General features: G+C 43.3%; 1 protein-coding gene across 1 annotated transcript in view; it reads right to left on the bottom strand.

Moving 5' to 3' along the window:
- LOC121571829 (ras and Rab interactor 2-like) overlaps positions 1–24,810 on the bottom strand; it is a 52,083-nt gene extending 27,273 nt beyond the window's left edge. Inside the window, exon 1 of the mRNA XM_045221841.1 lies at positions 24,593–24,810. The gene's annotated coding sequence lies outside the window, so the exon portion shown is untranslated. The remainder of the gene's footprint in view (positions 1–24,592) is intronic.
- Between the last annotated feature and the right edge of the window lie 2,250 nt (positions 24,811–27,060).

Here is a 27,060-nt window from a genome sequence, read left to right as displayed (position 1 = left end):
AAATCAAAATATATTTTATATTTAAGATTCTTCAAATAGCCACCCTTTGCCTTGATGACAGCTTTTCACACTCTTGGCATTCTCGCAACCTGCTTCACCTGGAATGCTTTTCCAACAGTCTTGAAGGAGTTCCCACATATGCTGAGCACTTGTTGGCTGCTTTTCCTTCACTCTGCAGTCCGACTCATCCCAAACCATCTCAATTTGGTTGAGGTCGGGGGATTGTGGAGGCCAGGTCATCTGATGCAGCACTCCATCACTCTCCTTCTTGGTAAAATAGGCCTTACACATCCTGGAGGTGTGTTGGGTCCTGTTGAAAAACAAATTATAGTCCCACTAAGCCCAAACCAGATGGGATGGCGTATCGCTGCAGAATGCTGTGGTAGCCATGCTGGTTAAGTGTGCCTTTTGAATTCTAAATAAATCACAGACAGTGTCACCAGCAAAGCACCCCCACAACATAACACCTCCTCCTCCATGCTTTACAGTGGTAAATACACATGCGGATATCATCAGTTCACCCACACCGCGTCTCATAAATATCCAATTTGGACTCCAGACCAAAGGACACATTTCCACCGGTCTAATGTCCATTTCTCGTGTTTCTTTGCCCAAGCAAGTCTCTTATTCTTATTGGTGTCCTTTAGTAGTGGTTTCTTTGCAGAAATTCGACCATGAAGCCCTGATTCACACATTCTCCTCTGAACAGTTGATGTTGAGATGTGTCTGTTACTTGAACTCTGTGAAGCATTTATTTGGGCTGCAATTTCTGAGGCTGGTAACTCTAATGAACTTATCCTCTGCAGCAGAGGTAACTCTGGGTCTTCCATTCCTGTGGCGGTCCTCATGAGAGCCAGTTTCATCATAGCGCTTGATGGTTTTTGCGACTGCACTTGAAGAAACTTTCAAAGTTCTTGAAATATTCCGTATTGACTGACCTTCATGTCTTAAAGTAATGGACTGTCGTTTCTCTTTGCTTATTTGAGCTGTTCTTGCCATCATATGGACTTGGTCTTTTACCAAATAGGGCTATCTTCTGTATACCCCCCTACCTTGTCACAACACAACTGATTGGCTCAAATGCATTAAGAAGGAAATAAATTCCACAAATTAACTTTTAACAAGGCACACCTGTTAATTGAAATGCATTCCAGGTGACTACCTCATGAAGCTGGTTGAGAGAATGCCAAGAGTGTGCAAAGCTGTCATCAAGGCAAAGGGTGGCTATTTGAAGAATATAAAATATAAAATACAGTTGAAGTCGGAAGTTTACATACACCTTAGCCAAATACATTTAAACTCAGTTTTTCACAATTCCTGACATTTAATCCTAGTAAAAAATCCCTGTCTTAGGTCAGTTAGGATCACCACTTTATTTTAAGAATGTGAAATGTCAGAATAATAGTAGAGAGAATTATTTATTTAATCACATTCCCAGTGGGTCAGAAGTTTACATACACTCAATTAGTATTTGGTAGCATTGCCTTTAAATTGTTTAACTTGGGTCAAACGTGTCGGGTAGCCTTCCACAAGCTTCCCACAATAAGTTGGGTGAATTTTGGCCCATTCCTCCTGACAGAGCTGGTGTAACGGAGTCAGGTTTGTAGGCCTCCTTGCTCGCACACGCTTTTTCAGTTCTGCCCACACATTTTCTATAGGATTTAGGTCAGGGCTTTGTGATGGCCACTCCAATACCTTGACTTTGTTGTCCTGAGGCCATTTTGCCACAACTTTGGAAGTATGCTTGGGGTCATTGTCCATTTGGAAGACCCATTTGCGACCAAGCTTTAACTTACTGACTGATGTCTTGAGATGTTGCTTCAATATATCCACATAATTTTCCTTCCTCATGATGCCATCTATTTTGTGAAGTGCACCAGTCCCTCCTGCAGCAAAGCACCCCCAGAGCATGATGCTACCACCCCCGTGCTTCATGGTTGGGATGGTGTTCTTCGGCTTGCAATCGCCCCCCTTTTTCCTCCAAACATAACGATGGTCATTATGGCCAAACAGTTCTATTTTTGTTTCATCAGACCTGAGGACATTTCTCCAAAAAGTACGATCTTTGTCCTCATGTGCAGTTGCAAACCGTAGTCTGGCTTTTTAATGGCGGTTTTGGAGAAGTGGCTTCTTCCTTGCTGAGCGGCCTTTCAGGTTATGTCGATATAGGACTCGTTTTACTGTGGATATAGATACTTTTGTACCTGTTTCCTCCAGCATCTTCACAAGGTCCATTGCTGTTGTTCTGGGATTGATTTGCACTTTTCGCACCAAAGTACGTTAATCTCTAGGAGACAGAACGCGTCTCCTTCCTGAGCGGTATGACGGCTGCGTGGTCCCATGGTGTTTATACTTGCGTACTATTGTTTGTACAGATGAACGTGGTACCTTCAGGCGTTTGGAAATTGCTCCCAAGGATGAACCAGATTTGTGAAGGTCTACAATTTTTTTTCTGAGGTCTTGGCTGATTTCTTTTGATTTTCCCATGATGTCAAGCAAAGAGGCACTGAGTTTGAAGGTAGTCCTTGAAATACATCTACAGGTACACCTCCAATTGACTCAAATGATGTAAATTAGCCTATCAGAAGCTTCTAAAGCCATAACATAATTTTCTGGAATTTTCCAAGCTGTTTAAAGGCACAGTCAACTTAGTGTATGTAAACTTCTGACCCACTGGAATTGTGATACAGTGAATTATAAGTGAAATAATCTGTCTGTAAACAATTGTTGGAAAAATTACTTCTGTCATGCACAAAGTAGATGTCCTAACCGACATGCCAAAACTATAGTTTGTTAACAAGAAATGTGTGGAGTGGTTGAAAAACGAGTTTTAATGACTCCAACCGACTTCAACTGTATATTTTGATTTGTTTAACACTTTTTTGCTTACTACATGATTCCATATATGTTATTTCATAGATGTAGAAAATAGTAACAAAAATAAAGAAAATCCCTTGAATGAGTATGTGTTCTAAAACTTTTGACCGGTAGTGTATATATAAAAACTAAGATATTAAAACGGTTACATGTATTTGTTAGGGAAAGAGAAAAGGAAAAATAGAAGAGATTACAACACATTAAGGGAAACTCCAAATCTCCTTGCACAAAAGTGGATGCCATGCTGAGACATCATCTTGTCCATCCAAACATTAGAAGAACCCTTCTGTTGCATTAATCATTGGTCGAAGACTGGATGGAGATCTTTGTACCTTTGTGTGGACTGCTGAATCCAAGAAGGGATGATGTGAGTCGCATGACTACAGGGAAGAAACAAACTGTCACGCGAAACAAACAGAAGATGCAAAAAAGGTTGCTGACAGACAATGAAGAATCTACACAGGAGAAGACTCGATCTCCTACTCTTTCATTTGCACCTATAGGCCATTTTGGGTTGTGGCAGCAATGGAAGCTGACCGTGAGACGTGCCTATGTAAAACTCACGAGAATCTCCAATTCATGGCTAACACCCTTTACAGCCGTAGGGCTTTTATCGTCCAAGAACTGCAGTGGAAGGCACAATAAAGTTGCATCAAGTGATGTGTGTTGCCAGGTCACATCAAGTACAGAGACATAACCTCTCTGCCAAAAAGATGAGGGGGTCATGGCCTGTCCCTGCTTTGAGTTAAAATAAACAACTCTAGAAGCTGCAGAGGCTCCAATATCAACTCTAGAAGCTGCAGAGGCTCCAAGATTTGCGTCCACCATTGAAACCCTTGGCGACCAGAGGCCATTCACTCTCAGCCTATTGGTCAGTGGTGTGTGGTGTCCTAAGACAATGAGCCATACCCAGGAAACATAATAGATGTGGAGGAGGATAACATCCAGGTCAAGTGCATGCACCATAATGGAATAAACCAATTATTCTGGCCAAGCCCACGCGACGACATCAGCTGGTACGCTGACCACCAGGTAGTATATGCCTGATCCCAGAGACACAGGCACTTAAAGGTCTGTATAAATGGAAAAGTGTACTTGGAGATACATAAAAGACCACTTTGGAAACCTTTGAGCTACAACTGGAGCAAAGGGACTTGCAGTATGTGGAGGGGGGTGGAGTGGAGAAAAGGCAAGAGAGGGGTGGAGTGGGAAGGGTTTTTGGAAGGGAGTGAAGTGTAAGTCGCTCTGGAAAAGAGCATCTGCTAAATGACAAAAATGTAAATGTGAATGTAAAAACTTTTTGAATAACCATTTTATTAAGCTTGAACAGTGAGCCTTGAATTGTTAGGAGCAAAATGAGTAGCGTTATTAAACTTGAACTAACAGTGATTTTCAAATCCAATCCAATTGTTTTACATCTAGCTATGTTGTTCTAATGCAATACTCATGTTTTAATAATCTGTTTTTATGTTGTTTTACAAACTTAGCTTGACAATGTTTTTAAAGAGACAAAAAAGTTACTTAAATTAAATAAATAGAAAGTGGTTCTAATTTTTTTTATTTTTTTTACCAATTCACAGATTTCAAAGTTCATAAAATATATTTAATTGTTAAAATATTTTGTTCATTATTGGTGTTAGTTCCACCCTGTTATGGCTGTCCACCCTGTTATGCTTTATTCCACCCTCTTAGGTCAGTTATTTAAAATAATTTGAACAATACCATCAAATGTTATGTATATCTTTGTGGTAACTTGTAGAGATAGAAGGGGTCAACTACGTATGCAAAAATGTTGACCAAATTGTGTTGTTATTCACTCTTATTAGAACAAAATGTGGTGCAAATGAAGCGCTGGTTCTGAAAATAACACGTTTCGCTCAATAATCATTGATTTATAATTATTTGAAGAAAATAAATAAACATAATAGTAAGGGACATTTGATGTCTTAGAAAACCTAAATCTAGATGTATACAGTGGGGAGAACAAGTATTTGATACACTGCCGATTTTGCAGGTTTTCCTACCTACAAAGCATGTAGAGGTCTGTAATTGCTATCATAGGTACACTTCAACTGTGAGAGACGGAATCTAAAACAAAAATCCAGAAAATCACATTGTATGATTTTTAAGTAATTAATTTGCATTTTATTGCATGACATAAGTATTTGATACATCAGAAAAGCAGAACTTAATATTTGGTACAGAAACCTTTGTTTACAATTACAGAGATCATACGTTTCCTGTAGGTCTTTACCAGGTTTGCACACACTGCAGCAGGGATTTTGGCCCACTCCTCCATACAGACCTTCTCCAGATCCTTCAGGTTTCAGGGCTGTCGCTGGGCAATACGGACTTTCAGCTCCCTCCAAAGATTTTCTATTGGGTTCAGGTCTGGAGACTGGCTAGGCCACTCCAGGACCTTGAGATGCTTCTTACGGAGCCACTCCTTAGTTGCCCTGGCTGTGTGTTTTGGGTCGTTGTCATGCTGGAAGACCCAGCCACGACCCATCTTCAATGCTCTTACTGAGGGAAGGAGGTTGTTGGCCAAGATCTCGCGATACATGGCCCCATCCATCCTCCCCTCAATACGGTGCAGTCGTCCTGTCCCCTTTGCAGAAAAGCATCCCCAAAGAATGATGTTTCCACCTCCATGCTTCACGGTTGGGATGGTGTTCTTGGGGTTGTACTCATCCTTCTTCTTCCAAACACGGCGAGTTGAGTTTAGACCAAAAAGCTATATTTTTGTCTCATCAGACCACATGACCTTCTCCCATTCCTCCTCTGGATCATCCAGATGGTCATTGGCAAACTTCAGACGGGCCTGGACATGCGCTGGCTTGAGCAGGGGGACCTTGTGTGCGCTGCAGGATTTTAATCCATGACGGCGTAGTGTGTTACTAATGGTTTTCTTTGAGACTGTGGTCCCAGCTCTCTTCAGGTCATTGACCAGATCCTGCCGTGTAGTTCTGGGCTGATCCCTCACCTTCGTCATGATCATTGATGACCCACGAGGTGAGATCTTGCATGGAGCCCCAGACCGAGGGTGATTGACCGTCATCTTGAACTTCTTCCATTTTCTAATAATTGCGCCAACAGTTGTTGCCTTCTCACCAAGCTGCTTGCCTATTGTCCTGTAGCCCATCCCAGCCTTGTGCAGGTCTACAATTTTATCCCTGATGTCCTTACACAGCTCTCTGGTCTTGGCCATTGTGGAGAGGTTGGAGTCTGTTTGATTGAGTGTGTGTGTTTGTTTTAGATTCCGTCTCTCACAGTTGAAGTGTACCTATGATAAAAATGACAGACCTCTACATGCTTTGTAAGTAGGAAAACCTGCAAAATCAGCAGTGTATCAAATACGTGTTCTCCCCACTGTACATGCATTGTTAACACTTTCAGATAGTTATGTGTATGTCCCGAACAGGGTGGAATTAGCCCATGGTCTATGTGTGAACAATCTGCCTATATTTCTTAGGATTTAAGTGCCTGAGCTTGACCAATATGTTTTTCTGAAAGTCATGCCTGTCCTTTTTCTGAGAGAATACAAAACAAATGAAAAATATATACTTTTTTTCACAAAAGTTGTGGTCCAATAGGCACCGCATGGTAGGAATGACCCAGTTATAAAATATTGAAATTATTCATAGTTGTTCATTTTCTCAATCTAAAGGCACAAATCGATTCGAGACAATGTCTTAAGTAGTTGAACATGTAATTAGTCCAACCTTGTGAAAGCGACAAACTGACACGTTTAAATATTCATCAAAAACAACTTTCTATCGAAGAGTGGCTTTGATTTGACGGCCTGCACATGCGCAGTTCGGCGCGAGACGACCGTTATACCTGTTTCCACACATGAGTTTAGCGAGCCAACGTCGGTATGACCTTGCCTACAAGTGTGATCGGGGATCTCTATTGGAGAAGCAGTTTTAGCCTGTTGTCATACTGTACTGTATTTGATGAAACGTTGAAACTAAGCTACTTTCGTAGCAAGGCGTTGTAAAACGAGTGTCTTATGAAACACATTCCAGACACTGGAATTTATCTTGCCATAATAGATTTGACAGAAAAAATAACAGCCAGATAGCTTGGTGATAGCTGCAGCTGGCAATCCTGCTAGCTAGCTGCTGTCAGCTTGGTTAAACACAAGGTCAGCGCACGCTTTAGCCTACACACAGAACTGAATTAGCTGAATTAGGGGAGAAGTCCTCAACTTCAAAACTTTGTTCTCTCCCATAGCAAAGCTAGTTTATTTTACCTAGCTGTACTCACTACTGCACTTGTTTGTTGTGATTGAATGACACATCCACATCAAACCACACTCCCACGACAACTCGTTTGCCTTCAGTCATGGCCGCTAGCATTTCTTAATGAGAATTGAAGATGAACGAGTCCAAATCAGGAAGTGCAGTCGCCCTTTAAAGACGGTGCAAAAATTGTGGTTTCATTCACAACGTAATGGTTGTGATGGTAGCAGTGGTTAGCATAAATAATAATTTCGGCAAAAGAGGCACAAAAAAAAATAACTCAATCCAACAGTCAGGATTCGGCCTAGGAAACGGGAGTGGGTAGTGGGTAGGCTACAGTTGAGACAAAATACAGCCTACCCACATAGGGATAGTCTCCTCTTCCGTTTACAGAATAGCGGCAAAACCAGGTAGAAATACCTTGACATTCCGTGGGCAAAACCATTGCCTCAACAAGCAGGGGTGCACATAACCAAAATTACAGAAACCGCAGGAAAAAGGGGTGCATGCTTCAGGAGCAAACGTGGATATAAACGCACATGTCAGCGGATGCGCCTCATAGTAGAGGAGGATGTGCACCAGTGGAGCAATAGTCACATGACAAACACAAAGTAGGCACTCGATAAATAAATGCACATAATTTCACTCTAATTACACAGCTAACTGGGCACTTGTTTAGCCTGGGTGCCAGTCTGTTTCTGCTTTCAACTCCTAATGGAATTTTCATGCAAAACAAGGACAATGGAGTGGGCAAAAAAACGAACAGATCTGGGACCATACTAGCACTTTTAGGCATGTTAAAAACCAGTTTTAAAAAGTTGGTATGTCACAATTTACTCAAAAGCACACAAGAACACCTCACCATCACAAGACTGTGCTATTAAATCCAGTTTTTAGATGATACACCACCCACCCCCTCCCTCCCTCCAAATCAAAACCAAACACTGATTCCATGTTGTGTTCTCACGTCGCGCGCACACCAGTCTGTGTTTCACACCTGTTTGTGTAGCTAATCAGCCTCGCAATATGGGCACCATGCTGCCCCAGACAGGAAGTAGAGCAAACGTGTGCACAAAGCCAGAACAAAACATTGGCATCAATTTCACATTTTGATTTTGGGAGGGGGTAGCCAACTGCTCTATATCAAATGTAATTGACAGAGAACAATGACAAGGCCATATTATCGACTTAAATAGGTTTTCACTCTTCAACAGAGGTCGACAGCATGATGTAGTAGAGCAGTTTGGTACCGTATGCAGAGAGCTAGCTTGCTAACAAGGAAGTGGAGATGAGGGAGAAGAGTCGAGGGGGATAGAGTCTGAAGAGGGAGGAGGAAAGGAGAGAATGGGTGGATGAAAGAGAGAGGCAGGCCTGGTAGGGGAGACCCCTGGGGAAGCAAGGGAATGTAAGAAGTGGAGCGATAGAGTGAAAAGGAGACCGGTAGCGGGAGAGACAGAGAAGAGATGCGTGTCTGTCTACAGCACCACAGAGAGAAAGAGAGAACAAGGCTAAAAGTGAGCAGCAGGCAGCAGTGACAGCGACGGAGGAGAGAGAGAGAGGAGAGAAAATGAGGGGGCTGAGAAGAGGAAGAGAAGGAAGGGAGAGAATAAGAAAACCTTGTAGGTGAATGTCAGGCATGGAGAATACGGTTGGCAGTTAGGAAGAAGAGGAGGGAGACACTTGAGTATTATTTACAGTATATTGGAATAGATTGGATAGCACCTGGTAGAAGTACCTTGTTGTATTATTCTGGAACTCTGACATTTGGAGTGTAAAGAGTAGATTCTGGAATACTGTTCCTTTATGATGACTGAGAATAGATTCTGAATAACAATGCAGGCTTTCTAATGTCTGGGGGATGATAATGGCGAAGTCATCCGTTGACTACGGAGAGGGCAAAGATAGAAACTGCTCGTCAGAATAAGGACGTACTACATGATATCTGGTCATTTCCATGTAAATGGACCCATGAGAACCAATGTGAAGTTCATAGGAGCATATCAAATTGGGTGTCACATGAAAGCTAAGAGTCTATATTGTTGAGAAATTAAGGCATATACATTTTTCAACCACTTAAAAAAAAAGAAATAGCAAAGGCTTTGATTTCTGGTCAAACAGATGGAAAAGGCATCTTAGAAAACATTTACCAGAAAATACTTCAAAACCCAATAATGTTGAAGACCCTTGCCAACTAATATCAACACTTACTATTTAGTTTTGGAGAAATGTTCTGCCCTCTGTAAGTTTAAGATACATTGTGCTGTGCCTTGAAATTCCGTTACCCAAAACCCACATATCTTTAAGATATTTTCTAATTTCTCTCCCTCATGAGCGACGATAATGAAGGTTCACAGAAGTAACAAGTAAAGGTAGACCTATCAATTAGTTAGTGTTTTTACTGATATCAATTTTGTTTATGAAAATCGGAATGTCTGCAATTGAATTGGCTACAATGGGAAATCATAGTAGTCACAAACTACAGTTGGGTTCACAAGTTTGGACAGTACAGTACAGCACTGTAAAGAAAAGTAGAGTATAGTTCATTACAGCACACTAGAGTTGAGGACACTATAATGTACTGTACTCTACTGTACTATACTCTACTGTTCTGTGCTGCACGGTACTCTACTGAGCTCTACTGTGCTGTACTTTGTCCAAACTTGTGAAACATAGACATCTATGATTGGTTCAGATTTGGTCCGATCTGGACCAACCAAATTTGGTCTTGTTTGGGGGCAGAGATCATTAAAATAATAGCCAGTGTAGGGCCTCCCGAGTGGCGCAGCGGTCTAAGGCACTGCATCACAGTGCTAGAGGCGTCACTACAGACCCGAGTTTGATCCCGGGCTGTGTCGCAGCCGGCCGTGACCGGGAGACCAATGAGGCGGCGCACAATTGGCCCAACGTTGTTCGGATTAGGGGAGGGTTTGGCCGGCCGGGATGTCCTTGTCCCATCGCGCTCTAGCGACTCCTTGTGGCGGGCTGGGCACATGCACGCTGACTTTGGTCGCCAGTTGTACAGTGTTTCCTCCGACACATTGGTTCGGCTGGCTTCTGGGTTAAGTGAGCAGTGTGTCAAGAAGCAGTGTGGCTTTGCAGGGTTGTGTTTCGGAGGATGCATGGCTCTCGACCTTCACCTCTCCCGAGTCCGTATGGGAGTTGCAGTGATGGGACAAGACTGTAACTACCAATTGGATATCACGAAAAAAGGGGTAAAAAATATATATATAAAACTAAAAAATAGCCAGTGTGTATGTAACAGTGTTGCTTCCGTCCCTCTCCTCGCCCCTACCTGGGCTCGAACCAGGGACCCTCTGCACACATCGACAACAGTCACCCTCGAAGCACCGTTACCCGTCACTCCACAAAAGCCGTGGCCCTTGCAGAGCAAGGGAAACAACTACTAGCGCGCACCGCTAACTAGCTAGCCATTTCACACCGGTTACATGTAGAATAATACCCAAATATGCAAAGGATGATTTTGCATATTTATACCTTTGTTTACGTATTTAGGATAGAGAAGAGAATGACGTTCATACATGACGTTGGGTTCATACGTCTCCTGAGTGGCGCAGTGGTCTAAGGCACTGCATCGCAGTGCTAACTGTGTCACTAGAGATCCTGGTTCGAATCCAGGCTCTGTCGCAGCCGGCCGCGACCGGGAGACTCATGGGCGGCGCACAATTGGCCCAGCGTCGTCCAGGGTAGGGGAGGGAATGGCCGGCAGGGATGTAGCTCAGTTGATAGAGCATGGCGTTTGCAATGCCAGGGTTGTGGGTTCGATTCCCACAGGGGGCCAGTATAAAAAAATATGTATTCACTAACTGTAAGTCGCTCTGGATAAGAGCGTCTGCTAAATGACTAAAATGTAAAATGTAAATGTAGATCAGTGACCCATGATGAAATTCCATTACCGCAATTCCGTTACTGGATGTAAATCTCCTTCATTTAGTGTAGTTCAATAACCAAAATGAATTTTTTCAAAGTCAATGTATCACGTCATAGCTGACACCCCATTCTATCTGCAGACATTGTTGAATCTTAATTCGGAGCAGATATTTAACAGAGTTTTTGGAAAAGGTGGACGCATAAAAAACTGAGGGAGATATTACCAAAATTCTGTTACCAAACTTTGTATATGCACAGTTCTTCCAGTAAATATGTTTTTGTAAAATGTTCAGAGTAAATTGTTAAAAGTAATCCTTGTGCATAGAGTTATGGTTTCTTGTTTGTTCAACTTTGAAATCAATGGTTTTTGTTTGGCATACATTTTAAGTGGCAAATCTGAGTCTCAGCGCAATTCCTTTAACATGGAATTGCCCATCTTTACATCGGACGTCATTAGATGTCATCACTCTCTAGCCAATTAAGTCAAAGCCATATATAAATAATCTCCAAGTAAGGTTGTGGACATGAAGTGAAACCATTAAATATGACTAATGCAATTGGATAATTGCTGTAGGCTGTGTGACTCCGCTGTGTGTGTGTGTGTGTTTATGTGAGGAGAGGAGGGGGGCAAAGGGGTCCGTCAGACAGGTGTCTGTTTGAGTGCCTGAAGTATATAGCGGTTGTTGGGGAGTTTGAGGGAAGAGTGACAGGAGAGAAAGGAAGAGAGCGAGAGAGAGAGAGAGAGATGGGGGAGAGGGGGAGCGCTCATGTGCAATAGCTCTACGAAGATCATTTAATTTATTTGTCTTGTTTGCCATTTCTTCTAACATGGACTTTGCTGTAATTTAGAGAGAGAGGGAGCGGTATGGAGGCAGGCAGCAGTAGCAGAGTGAGTCAGACCATCACTTAGGCTGTGGGAGAAGTAGCGAGGAGAGAAGAGCTGTTAGCATAACTGTGAATATTCATAATTTTAGACCTGAAATGGCCAACAGATAGGACAGTGATTCAGACCAGCCAGGCATTGTGATGATAAATACCCAACTCCATCTCATCTTATCTCATCAGATCAACAGTTTTAAATCTTAATTGATGGCTGGCTAACATCTGTTATGTTTGTCTGTGAGTGAGTGAGTAAGTGTGTGTCAATGTTTTTGATCAAGAGAAGCTCATAACAGCTTATGATGTGTAGACTATACATTTCCCCTGTGCACTGATCTAAGATCAGGTTTGCTTTTTCTCCATCCAAGAGCTAAGGATAGGACTGAGGGACTGGTAGATATTAACTGGTCCTGGATCAGTGACGACAGCCCCATCTGCAGTCATTACAGAACCCGGCCACACACAGCGGCGTGGTAAGAGAGGGAGAAAATAGCCAACAGGCCTCTTGAGATAAAGTGATGCGTCACTGTGTGATGTGTGGAAAGATTTCCAAACTCGCAGTTAATGGATGTTCAGACCTCTATCTTATGACTAAGTCAATGAATAATACTGTGACGGACAGGGATGGGCTCTAGAGCACTTTTGGAAAAAAAGTTGTAGTTTTTTTAGGAACTGTTAGATAATGTCAGATGATTTTGACTTGATGTGGAGTGAGAGTGAATATTATATTTATCTGAAACTAATAATTTTTCTAAATGGCTTTTCAGGACCTATAAGGAAAGTTTCAGCCCTCACAGAAACAGTAATAGAGATAGGAAAAGCACTAGAAAGTGAGAACGTATGAACGTTTTGTAACCTCCTTCACCTTGTTGAATGATCTGTGTTTTTTATTGAGCTGCCCTTCTTGGCCTGGTCTCCCTTGATAATGGGACTTCCTGGTTAAAGAAAGGTTCAAGGTTAAATGCAGCTGTTTTTAGCTCAATATCAAATCAAATCAAATTTTATTTGTCACATACATGTGTTTAGCAGATGCTATAGCGGGTGTAGCGAAATGCTTGTGCTTCTAGCTCCGACAGTACAGTAATATCTAACAAGTAATATCTAACAATTTCACAACATATACCCAATACACACAAAACTAGTAAGGAATGGAATTTAAGAAAATATACACATATGGACTAAGATACAGTAGAATATTATAGAATAGAATGCAGTATATACAGTCGTGGTCAAAAGTTTTGAGAATGACACAAATATTAATTTTCATAAATTCTGCTGCCTCAGTTTTTATGATGGCAATTTGCATATACTCCAGAATGATCAGATGAATTGCAATTAATTGCAAAGTCCCTCTTTGCCATGAAAATGAACTTAATCCCCAAAACTTTTCTACTGCATTTCAGCCCTGCCACAAAAGGACCAGCTTACATCATGTCAGTGATTCTCTCATTAACACAGGTGAGAGTGTTGACGAGGACAAGGCTGGAGATCACTCTGTCATGCTGATTGACTTAGAATAACAGACTGGAAGCTTTAAAAGTAGGGTGGTGCTTGAAATCATTGTGCTTCCTCTGTTAACGATGGTTACCTGCAAGGAAACACGTGCCGTCATCATTGCTTTGCACAAAAAGGGCTTCACAGGCAAGGATATTGCTGCTAGTAAGATTGCACCTAAATCAATCATTTATCGGATCATCAAGAACTTCAAGGAGAGAGGTTCAATTGTTGTGAAGAAGGCTTCAGGGCGCCCAAGAAAGTCCAGCAAGCGCCAGGACCATCTCCTAAAGTTGATTCAGCTGCGGGATCGGGGCACCACCAGTGCAGAGCTTGCTCAGGAATGGCAGCAGGCAGGTGTGAGTGCATCTGCACGCACAGTGAGGCCAAGACTTTTGGAGGATGGCCTGGTGTCAAGAAGGACAGCAAGGAAGCCACTTCTCTCCAGGAAAAACATCAGGGACAGACTGATATTCTGCAAAAGGTACAGGGATTGGACTGCTGAGGACTGGGGTAAAGTCATTTTCTCTGATGAATCCCCTTTCCGATTGTTTGGGGCATCCGGAAAAAAGCTTCTCCGGAGAAGACAAGGTGAGCGCTACCATCAGTCCTGTGTCATGCCAACAGTAAAGCAACCTGAGACCATTCATGTGTGGGGTTGCTTCTCAGCCAAGGGAGAGGGCTCACTCACAATTTTGCCTAAGAACACAGCCATGAATAAGGAATGGTACCAACACATCTGCCGAGAGCAACTTCTCCCAACCATCCAAGAACAGTTTGGTGACGAACAATGCCTTTTCCAGCATGATGGAGCACCTTGCCATAAGGCAAAATTTATAACTAAGTGGCTTGGGGAACAAAACATTGACATTTTGGGTCCATGGCCAGGAAACTCCCCAGACCTTAATCCCATTGAGAACTTGTGGTCAATCCTCAAGAGGCGGGTGGACAAACAAAAACCCACATTCTGACAAACTCTAAGCATTGATTATGCACTAATGGGCTGCCATCAGTCAGGATGTGGCCCAGAAGTTAATTGACAGCATGCCAGGGCGGATTGCAGAGGTCTTGAAAAAGAAGGGTCAACACTGCAAATATTGACTCTTTGCATAAACTTAATGTAATTGTCAATAAAAGCCTTTGACACTTATGGAATGCTTGTAATTATACTTCAGTATACCATACTAACATCTGACAAAAATATCTAAAAACACTGAAGCAGCAAACTTTGTGAAGACCAATACTTGTGTCATTCTCAAAACTTTTGACCACGACTGTACATATGAGATGAGTAGTGCAAGATATGTAAACATTATTAAAGTGACTGTAAACATTATTAAAGTGACTAGTGTTCCATTTCTTAAAGTGGCCAGTGATTTCAATAGGCAGCAGCAGCCTCTAATGTGCTAGTGATGGCTATTTAACCGTCTGATGGCCTTGAGATAGAAGCTGTTTTTCATTCTCTCTGTCCCAGCTTTGATGCACCTGTACTGACCTCGCCTTCTGGATGATAGCGGGGTGAACAGGCAGTGGCTCGGGTGGTTGAGGTCCTTGATTATCTTTTTGGCCTTCCTGTGACATCGGGTGCTGTACAGTGAGGGAAAAAAGTATTTGATCCCCTGCTGATTTTGTACATTTGCCCACTAACAAAGACATGATCAGTCTATAATTTTAATGGTAGGTTTATTTGAACAGTGAGAGACAGAATAACAACAACAAAATCCAGAAAAATGCATGTCAAAAATGTTATAAATTGATTTGCATTTTAATGAGGGAAATAAGTATTTGACCCCTCTGCAAAACATTACTTAGTACTTGGTGGCAAAACCCTTGTTGGCAATCACAGAGGTCAGACGTTTCTTGTAGTTGGCCACCAGGTTTGCACACATCTCAGGAGGGATTTTGTCCCACTCCTCTTTGCAGATCTTCTCCAAGTCATTAAGGTTTCGAGGCTGACGTTTGGCAACTCGAACCTTCAGCTCCCTCCACAGATTGTCTATGGGATTAAGGTCTGGAAACTGGCTAGGCCACTCCAGGACCTTAATGTTCCTCCTTTTGAGCCACTCCTTTGTTGCCTTGGCCGTGTGTTTTGGGTCATTGTCATGCTGGAATATCTATCCACGACCCATTTTTAATGCCCTGGCTGAGGGAAGGAGGTTCTCACCCAAGATTTGACGGTACATGGCCCCATCCATCGTCCCTTTGATGCGGTGAAGTTGTCCTGTCCCCTTAGCAGAAAAACACCCCCAAATCATAATGTTTCCACCTCCATGTTTGACGGTGGGGATGGTGTTCTTGGGGTCATAGGCAGCATTCCTCCTCCTCCAAACACAGCGAGTTGAGTTGATGCCAAAGAGTTCGATGTTGGTCTCATCTGACCACAACACTTTCACCCAGTTCTCCTCTGAATCATTCAGATGTTCATTGGCAAACTTCAGACAGGTCTGTATATGTGCTTCTTGAGCAGGGGGACCTTGCGGGTGCTGCAGGATTTCAGTCCTTCACGGCGTAGTGTGTTACCAATTGTTTTCTTGGTGACTATGGTCCCAGCTGCCTTGAGATCATTGACAAGATCCTCCCGTGTAGTTCTGGGCTGATTCCTCACCGTTCTCATGATCATTGCAACTCCACGAGGTGAGATCTTGCATGGAGCCCCAGGCCGAGGGAGATTGACAGTTATTTTGTGTTTCTTCCATTTGTGAATAATCGCACCAACTGTTGTCACCTTCTCACCAAGCTGCTTGGCGATGGTCTTGTAGCCCATTCCAGCCTTGTGTAGGTCTACAATCTTGTCCCTGACATCCTTGGAGAGCTCTTTGGTCTGTGGACAGGTGTCTTTTATACAGGTAACAAGCTGAGATTAGGAGCACTCCCTTTAAGAGTGTGCTCCTAATCTCAGCTCGTTACCTGTATAAAAGACACCTGGGAGCCAGAAATCTTTCTGATTGAGAGGGGGTCAAATACTTATTTCCCGCATTAAAATGCAAATCAATTTATAACATTTTCAACATGCGTTTTTCTGGATTTGTGCTGTTATTCTGTCTCTCACTGTTCAAATAAACCTACCTTTAAATTATAGACTGATCATGTATTTGTCAGTGGGCAAATGTACACAATCAGCAGGGGATCAAATACTTTTTTCCCTCACTGTATGTGTCTTGGAGGGCGGGTAGTTTTCCCCCGATAATGCGTTCGGCAGACCGCACCACCCTCTGGAGAGCCCTGCGGTTGCGGGCGGTGCAGTTGCCATACCAGGTGGTGATACAGCCCGACAGGATGCTCTCAATTGTGCATCTGTAAAAGTTTGAGGGTTTTAGGTGACAAGCCGAATGTCTTCAGCCTCCTGAGGTTGAAGAGGCGCTGTTGCGCCTTCATCACCACACTGTCTGCGTGGATGGACCATTTCAGTTTGTTGGTGATGTGTACGCCAAGGAACTTGAAGCTTTCCACCTTCTCCACTGCGGTCCCGTCGATGTAGATAGGGGGGTGCACCCTCTGCTGTTTCCTGAAGTCCACGATCATCTCCTTTGTTTTGTTGACGTTGAGTGAGAGGTTATTTTCCTGGCACCACACTCCCAGAGCCCTCACCTCCTCCCTGTAGGCGGTTTCGACATTGTTGGAAATCAAGCCTACTACTGTTGTGTCGTCTGCAAACTTGATGATTGAGTTGGAGGCGTGCTTGGCCACTCAGCCATGGGTGAACAGGGAGTACAGGAGGGGACTGAGCACGCACCCTTGTGGGGCCCCAGTGTTGAGGATCAGCGAAGTGGAGATGTTGATTCCTACATTCACCACCTGGGGGCGGCCCGTCAGGAAGTCCAGGACCCAGTTGCACAGGGCGGGGTTCAGACCCAGGGCCTCAAGCTTGATGATGAGCTTGGAGGGTACTATGGTGTTGAATGCTGAGCTATAGTCAATGAACAGCATTCTTACATAGGTATTCCTCTTGTCCAGATGGGATAGGGCAGTGTGCAGTGTGATTGCATCGTCTGTGGATCTATTGGGGTGGTAAGCAAATTGAAGTGGGTCTAGGGTGACAGGTAAGGTAGAGGTGATATGATCCTTGACTTGCTTCTTAGCAAAGAGACATTTCTCAAGTAAGAATTTTGCTAGGACTGTCTGGGTGTTGTCTGAATGGGGAGGGGAAAACGGAAAACTAGCTGTTATTGGCAGAAGTTTGGAAATCCCTTTCTTATTGGTCTATTAACTAATTTACCGACTGGTGATGTCACAGGCAGGCCAAAACTCCATCCCACCAAAACAGGCTGAAATTTCAGGCGGTCTTTTCAAACAGCTCTTACACTAGAAGGGCATTATCATCGTTTTCACAATATTATCCCAACCTCAGTGTGGAAATATATATACAGTACCAGTCAAAGTTTGGACACACCTATTCATTCCAGGGTTTTTCTTAATTTTTACTATTTTCTACATTGTAGAATAATAGTGAAGACATAAAAACTATGAAATAACACATATGGAATCATGTAGTAACCAAAAAAGTGTTAAACAAATCAAAATATATTTTATATTTAAGATTCTTCAAAGTAGCCAACCTTTGCCTTGATGACAGCTTTGCACACTCTTGGCATTCTCTCAACCAGCTTCATGAGGTAGTCACCTGGAATTATCAGTCGCCCTAAAAATTATGAAAGACTCCAGCTACCCTAGTCATAGACTGTTCTCTCTGCTACCGCATGGCAAGCGGTACCTAAGCGCCAAGTCTAGGTCCAAAAGACTTCTTAACAGCTTCTACCCCCAAGCCATAAGACTCCTGAACAGCTAATCATGGCTACCCGGACTATTTGCACTGCCCCCCCCCCGTTTTACGCTGCTGCTACTCTGTTTATTATTTATGCATAGTCACTTTAACTCTACCCACATGTACATATTACCTAAATTACCTCGACTAACCGGTGCCCCCGCATATTGACTCTGTACCAGTACCCCCTGTATATAACCTCCCTACTGTTATTTTATTTTACTGCTGCTCTTTAATTATTTGCTTTTTTTATTTTTTTCTTAAACTGCATTGTTGGTTATGGGCTTGTAAGTAAGCATTTCACTGTAATGTATACACCTGTCGTATTCGGCGCATGTGGCAAATACAATTTGATTTGATTTGAATGCATTTCAATTAACAGGTGTGCCTTGTTAAAAGTTAATTTGTGGAATGCCTTTCCTTCTTAATGCGTTTGAGCCAATCAGTTGTGGTGTGACAAGGTAGGGGTGGTATACAAAAGATAGCCCTATTTGGTAAAAGACCAAGTCCATATTATGGCAGCTCAAATAAGCAAAGAGAAACGACAGTCCATCATTACTTTAAGACATGAAGGTCAGTCAATCCGGAGAATTTCAAGAACTTTGAAAGTTTCTTCAAGTGCAGTCGCAAAAACCATCAAGCGCTATGATGAAACTGGCTCTCACAAGGACCGCCTCAGGAAAGGAAGACCCAGAGTTACCTCTGCTGCAGAGGATAAGTTCATTTGAGTTAACTGCACCTCAGATTGCAGCCCAAATAAATGCTTCACAGAGTTCAAGTAACAGACTCATCTCAACATCAACTGTTCAGAAGAGACTGCGTGAATCAGGTCTTCATGGTCGAATTGCTACAAAGAAACTACTATAAGGACACCAATAAGAAGAAGAGACTTGCTTGGGCCAAGAAACACGAGCAATGGACATTAGACTGGTGAAAATCTGAGATTAGTCCAAATTTGAGATTTCTGGTTCCAACCGCCGTGTCTTTGTGAGACGCAGAGTAGGTGAACAGATGATCTCCGCATGCGTGGTTCCGACCGTGAAGCATGGAGGAGGAGGTGTGATGGTGCTTTGTTGGTGACACTGTCAGTGATTTATTTAGAATTCAAGGCACACTTAACCAGCATGTCTACCACAGCATTCTGCAGCAATACACCATCCCATCTGATTTGGGTTTAGTGGGACTATAATTTGTTTTTAAACAGGACAATGACCCAACACACCTCCAGGCTGTGTAAGGGCTATTTGACAAAGAAGGAGAGTGATGGAGTGCTGCATCAGATGACCTGGCCTCCACAATCACCCCACCTCAACCCAGTTGAGATGTTATAGGATGAGTTGGACCGTAGAGTGGAGGAAAAGCAGCCAACAAGTGCTCAGCATATGTGGGAAATCCTTCAAGACTGTTGGAAAAACATTCCAGGTGAAGCTGTTTGAGAGAATGCCAAGAGTGTGCAAAGCTGTCATAAAGGCAAAGGGTGGCTATTTGAAGAATCTAAAATATAAAATATATTTTGATTTGTTTAACACTTTTTTGGTTACTACATGATTCCATATGTGTTATTTCATAGTTCTGATGTCTTCACTATTATTCTACAATGTAGAAAATAGTAAAAAATAAAGAAAATCCCTTGAATGAGTAGGTGTGTCCAAACTTTTGACTGGTACTGTGTATATATACACTTTATATATATATATATAAAAACACAGGTAAATCACGTTTTTGACTGCACTGGGCCTTTAAAAAGCAACTTTAGCCAATAGCAATCTTACAGTCAGTCATTGGCTCTCCATCTACAGTGGTGGGTGTGACACCAGCCATGCCTATGATGACATCATCAGTAGGTGACTTGTGGGGTTGCCATACTGTGTATTAGTCAGTGTACATACTGTGTATTAGTCAGAGTACAGCAGAGTACAGTACACTAGAGTGTTCATGGAGGCACCACTTGTAGAACAGCAGACTGCACATTAGTGTGTGTGTGATCAGCATCATGCCTTTTCACACTGCTATCACACTCACACTCCGCCCCCACAAGACAGGCTGGGATGAAGCCCCATCCTCCCCCAGTACACACACACACACACACACACACACACTGGGACTCTAGGGGATGACATGCCTCTTCCTATATTAACATTACATCAACCCTCACATTAATTCTCCATATGACAAAAATACGTTGTGACAAATGCCCAATATTGATCAATTAGAGTGCATTAACTTTGTTTCCCACCATGATGCAGAGCAGAGTAAAACCTTTTCAAGCACATCAAATGTACATGGATTTTTACAGCAACGACAGAAAGGAGAGGTGGAACAGTAGAGGCACTCCTACACAGACAGGCAGGATAGATGAGAGGAGGATGGCACTCTGCTAAACTTATATAACAATCCAATCGTGTGAAATTACACTCTGAGGTACCCGGTGAACAGAGACAATAGCCAGTCTGAATGAAATGGCACCGTATTCCCTACATAGTCCACTACTTTTGACCAGAACCCTATAGGTCCTGGTCAAAAGTAGAGACATTTGGGATGGGCACGCTATTCCCTAGCTGTTTTTAGCAACGTGGGTGTATTTACATATACTAGTGTTGCTTTTAATTCTATTGGATTGCACAAAAACAGTCCAAGGTAGAAACTTCTGGAAGCCAGAAGTTAAATACAGTTGTGGTCAAAAGTTTTGCGAATGACACAAATATTAATTTTCAGAAAGTCTGCTGCCTCAGAATGCTATGAAGAGTGATCAGATGAATTGCAATTAATTGCAAAGTCCCTCTTTGCCATGAAAATGAACTTAATCCCCCAAAAAACATTTCCACTGCATTATAGCCCTGCCACAAAAGGACCAGCTGACATCATGTCAGTGATTCTCTCGTTAACACAGGTGAGAGTGTTGACGAGGACACGGCTGGAGATCACTCTGTCATGCCGATTGAGTTAAAATAACAGACTGGAAGCTTTAAAAGGAGGGTGGTGCTTGAAATCATTGTTCTTCCTCTGTTAACCATGGTTACCTGCAAGGAAACACGTGCCGTCATCATTGCTTTGCACAAAAAGGGCTTCACAGGCAAGGATATTGCTGCTAGTAAGATTGCACCTAAATCAACCATTTATCGGATCATCAAGAACTTCAAGGAGAGAGGTTCAATTGTTGTGAAGAAGGCTTCAGGGCGCCCAAGAAAGTCCAGCAAGCGCCAGGACCATCTCCTAAAGTTGATTCAGCTGCGGGATCGGGGCACCACCAGTGCAGAGCTTGCTCAGGAATGGCAGCAGGCAGGTGTGAGTGCATCTGCACGCACAGTGAGGCCAAGACTTTTGGAGGATGGCCTGGTGTCAAGAAGGGCAGCGAGGAAGCCACTTCTCTCCAGGAAAAACATCAGGGACAGACTGATATTCTGCAAAAGGTACAGGGATTGGACTGCTGAGGACTGGGGTAAAGTCATTTTCTCTGATGAATCCCCTTTCCGATTGTTTGGGGCATCCGGAAAAAAGCTTGTCCGGAGAAGACAAGGTGAGCGCTACCATCAGTCCTGTGTCATGCCAACAGTAAAGCTTCCTGAGACCATTAATGTGTGGGGTTGCTTCTCAGCCAAGGGAGTGGGCTCACTCACAATTTTGCCTAAGAACACAGCCATGAATAAAGAATGGTACCAACACATCCTCCGAGAGCAACTTCTCCCAACCATCCAAGAACAGTTTGGTGAGGAACAATGCCTTTTCCAGCATGATGGAGCACCTTGCCATAAGGCAAAAGTGATAACTAAGTGGCTCGGGGAACAAAACATCGAAATTTTGGGTCCATGGCCAGGAAACTCCCCAGACCTTATTCCCATTGAGAACATGTGGTCAATCCTCAAGAGGCGGGTGGACAAACAAAAACCCACAAATTCTGACAAACTCCAAGCATTGATTATGCAAGAATGGGCTGCCATCAGTCAGGATGTGGCCCAGAAGTTAATTGACAGCATGCCAGGGCGGATTGCAGAGGTCTTGAAAAAGAAGGGTCAACACTGCAAATATTGACTCTTTGCATAAACTTAATGTAATTGTCAATAAAAGCTTTTGACACTTATGGAATACTTGTAATTATACTTCAGTATACCATAGTAACATCTGACAAAAATATCTAAAAACACTGAAGCAGCAAACATTGTGAAGACCAATACTTCTGTCATTCTCAAAACTTTTGACCACGACACTGTACAAGTTACATTTCTACTTACTGTGCCGGTGGGCAGGAAGGTTGGTCATTTCCTCTCTGTTTAACTCGTGTCAAAATAAAAGGCCTGCACGTGTGCCATGTATGGACAAAAAAGGAATAACTTGTGGGGGACTTTTATTTTGACATGAGGTAAGCAGAGATGAAGTGGGTCTACAACAGACCCACGTTTGGAAAGTCTGTTCAATAATAATTGTTTTGATATTTTGTCTCAAATTCCCCCCGTCATAATCACCAACCTTCCTACCCACCGGCACAGTAAGTTTAAATGTAATTGTATTTAACTTCTGGTTTCCCGCTGGCGTTGTTTTGTGCAACCAAATACAATTGAAAGCAACGCAAGTGTATACAAATACACTTGCGTTACTAAGAGCAGCTAGCTATTCCCTAGCCAATGTTGTGCACTAGGGTGTCAAAAAGGACACAGACAAAAGCCAGACTAGCTGACTGTCATTGAACAGCAGATACCCAAAATATCACTGTTGGTTGTTTTGTATTCAATGTAACATATCTCTATTTGGATGAGAGATACCATAGCATAACAGTCCTGTTTTTCTGTCTCGTTTTATTTGGTTACCAATCCAGAACAGATTGCTTAAATTAGGTGATTTCCTTACAGCTGCTCACCTGTTGGCTAAAATCATTCTGAAATACACTACATGACCACTACAATGTACACTACATGACCAAAAGTATGTGGACACCTGCCCGTCAAACATCTCATTCCAAAATCATGGGCATTAATATGGAGTCGGTCCCCCCTTTGCTGCTACAACAGCCTCCACTCTTCTGGGAAGATGTTGGAAACATTGCTGCGGGGACTTCCATTAACCCACAAGATCCTTAGTGAGGTTGGGCACTGATGTTGGGCGATTATGCCTGGCTCGCAGTCTGCGTTCCAATTCATCCCAAAGGGGTTCGATGGGGTTGAGGTCAGGGCTCTGTGCAGACCTGTCAAGTTCTTCCACACCGATCTCGACAAACCATTTCTGTAAGGACTTTGCTTTGTGCATGGGGGCATTGTCATGCTGAAACAGGAAAGGGCCTTCACCGAATTGTTGCCGCAAAGATGGAAGCACAGAATCGTCTAGAATGTCATTGTATGCTGTAGCGTTAAGATTTCCCTTCATTGGAACTAAGGAGCCTGAACCATGAAAAACATTGGACTCTGAAAAACAGCATTTCCACTGCTCCAGAATCCAATGGTGGCGAGCTTTACACCACTCCAGCCGACGCTTGCCATTGCACACAGTGATCTTAGGCTTGTGTGCAGTTGCTCGGCCATGGAAACCCATTTCATGAAGCTCCCAACTAACAGCTATTGTGCTAACAGTGCTTCCAGAGGCAGTTTGGAACTCGGTAGTGAGTGTTGCAACCGTGGACAGACGATTTTTACGCGCTTCAGCACTTGGCGGCCCCGTTCTGTGAGCTTGTGTGGCCTACTACTTCGCAGCTGAGCCGTTCTTGCTCCTACACATTTCCACTTCACAATAACAGCACTTACAGTTGACCGGTGTAGCTCTATCAGGGCAGAAATTTGATGAACTGACTTGTTGGAAAGGTGGCATCCTATGACAGTGACACGTTGAAAGTCACTGAGCTCTTCAGTAAGGCCATTCTACTGCCAATGTTTGTCTATGGAGGTTGCATGGCTGTGTGCTCGATTTTATACACCTGTCAGCAACGGGTGTGGCTGAAATAGCCGAATCCACTCATTTGAAGGGGTGTCCACATACTTTTGTACATACAGTTTATCATCAATAGTGCCATCAGACAGCTATTTCCGTAATATGAAAACAATAATAGAAGAAAAAAAAACATAAATTATTGTATATGACTCACAGATGATTATGGTGGCCTGGAAGAGCTAAAGTTAGACACAAAGTGTGCATAAATTACTGCAGATAGCTGAGAGGTAGGCTAGTGTCCGGAAACGCTGTTTACACCAAAACAATTACCGCCAACGCGACTTGAACTCTCCGGGCATGAAGATCCGGAAAGGAACGGATCTTGAGAGCGAGGAAGAAAATTAATGAACAATATCATTACACCCACATGATGATGCGCGTGGCAGTTCCGACTAAGTTCGAGTAATTACCAATTCTCCGCAACTTCTCTTTCTTAATGATAGGTCTGACACTTCATGGCACTCCGCGCGCTCTTCAGGTGATTTCGAAAGAGCAATTCAAAGGTGCCCCCACATACTTCAATGTAATTACTTACCTTTGCTATCCTATTTTTCTCTTCTTCTTAAGATGCTTAAACTTGATGTTCGTTGGGTGTCTTTTCTTGTTCAGTTAAAAATCCATGGGATTTTGGGATGCAGGCAACTGCAACATTTGCCCTTTGGCGAACGTCTCTCTTTCAGTGCCATGCTGTGAATTGTCTTTTCAGGAATGCGCCGTGGTATCATAGCGTGAGGAGTCCTGTAGTGATTGTGTTCCAACCCCCCTTACGGACGGACTGTTTCCCCAAAGGTCCGCTCAAACCACTCTCTCCCCCCTCGTTCACTTTCTGTCATACTCTTGTAAAATATCAGCCAAGTATTTTGTGTCCTATACCTAGAAATTGTGCCTGTACTCGTTTTAAATGTAGGTGGTTGGCTTTTGCAGCCAATTTGTATAATGATGACTTCAATAAAGATACAGATGATTAGTATGTTCCTCTTCTAATTTTAAATATATGTAGTTGTTGTCTTGTTGTTAATTCGGAGATGTGAGGTAACACAAGGCTTGGTGGACATCCAAATTGGAATAATGCATGCGTTTGTTTTAATTTCTGGACGCATACATTACTTTGGAAATGTGTATACACATCTGGAGTTGATTATGCATAGTACTGCAGGGGAGTGGGAAAAGTCGTGTCCTAAGAAGGGATGCAGCAGATACCACTACTAGAGCGCAGCGCGGCGCACATTGAGCTTTTGGAGACAGGTGCGTAATGGATAGATTACACCTTGTAATTCCTCATTCATCCACTGGAGGTCACAATATACCAAATTTAAGACACGTATGGACTAAATGTTATTGGTAAAGCTAGAATATATAAATTAATGTAAATTCAACAGCCTTATGATTTCTTACCTTTACCTGTAAGTGAATTATTAGTATTGAATACGTTTTTCTTAACCAATAAGGATGCCATGTGCAAATGTAAGAGCATATGGATAAGATATGACATTTGAATGGAACAAAATGATATGTCGTTGTATGCTGTCTCTTTTATTTTTATTTTAGAACAATCAACGTTTTTCTTCATCCACCAAGTAACCTCCAGTCAGACCCAGATGTTAATAACATATAATGTTATGTGTCCAACAGTAAACTTTCCCCGGGTTTGTGCCATGACAGGACAGAACCAGACCCTGAACGCGTCCCAAATGGCCCCCGGTCAAAAGTAGTGCAGTATTTAGGGAATTGGGTGGCATTTGGAACTCACACACTCTTTTTCCCTTCACTGCCAGTAGATCACTCCATATCCACTGAGTGGAAAAATAACCAGCTTGATGCTTCGTGCTTGGCGTGCACACACAAACACACACACAGACAGCGGCTGGGAAACCAAACCCATGTAGCCGGTTATTAATTAGTCAGCTGGAGCTGACAGAGAGAGCCCCGAGCACACGCACGTCACACTCACACACACACACACAGTGTGAAGTATGAAATAAAAGGAAAGTGATGTTATTCAGTCTGAACGCTGGGGTAGAAGTCTCTCTGACTCTCTCTGACTGATAGCAAGGACATGAACATTGCTCACATCAAATTCAATACAAGGGTTGAGGGGGAGATGAGGATGTTCTACTGCAGCTGTTCAGGCTATTCTGAGGTTACGTCCAGAATGGCACCCTATTCCCTATATAGTGCACTACATAGGGGATAGGGTGCCATTTAGGATAACGATTCGTAGTTCTAATGCTCAAATGGTAAACAATGTATTACAGTGTTTGAGAGCGAAAGAAGGCGAGGCAAAGCCGTGGAGATGGATGCTGTGTGTGGCCGTGTCGGTATACCCATACTTGTGCTCTAAATAGAAGGCTTTTGGGGTGTGCTTTAAAGCCCCCATGCAAATTTTATTTTTAAATCACTGTATGTCTAATAAATCACAGTGTGTGTGTCACGAATGTCGGTGGAATGCGAGGGGTTAATACGATAACTAACAGGAAGCTGTAACCCGTAACATACCTCGTTCAATCTCCTCAGGACTTTAAATGGGCCCACAAACCGCCTACCCAACTTCCGGCAGGGCAGGCGAAGGGACAGGTTTCGGGTCGAGAGCCAGACCCGGTCCCCCGGTGCATACACCGGAGCCTCACTGCGGTAGCGGTCGGCGCTCGCCTTCTGTCGCCTGATGGCCCGCTGCAGGCGTTCATGTGTAGCGTCCCAGGTCTCCTGCGAGCGCCGAACCCACTCGTCCACCGCAGGTGCCTCGATCTGGCTCTGATGCCACGGTGCCAGGGCCGGCTGATAACCTAACACACACTGGAAAGGTGTGAGGTCAGTTGAGGAGTGGCGGTTGGAGTTTATAGCCATCTCTGCCCAGGGTAGGAAAACCGACCACTCCCCTCGCCGGTCCTGGCAGTACGACCTCAGAAACCTACCCACCTCCTGGTTCATTCTCTCCACCTGCCCGTTACTCTCGGGGTGAAAACCTGAGGTAAGGCTAACCGAGATCCCCAACCGTTCCATGAA

The sequence above is a fragment of the Coregonus clupeaformis genome, chromosome 8 (assembly GCF_020615455.1).
Source record: "Coregonus clupeaformis isolate EN_2021a chromosome 8, ASM2061545v1, whole genome shotgun sequence".
NCBI classification, from domain to species: Eukaryota; Metazoa; Chordata; class Actinopteri; order Salmoniformes; family Salmonidae; genus Coregonus; species Coregonus clupeaformis.
The sequence above is the reverse complement of the archived record's forward strand: the minus strand, read 5'-3'. Positions and strand labels throughout refer to the sequence as shown.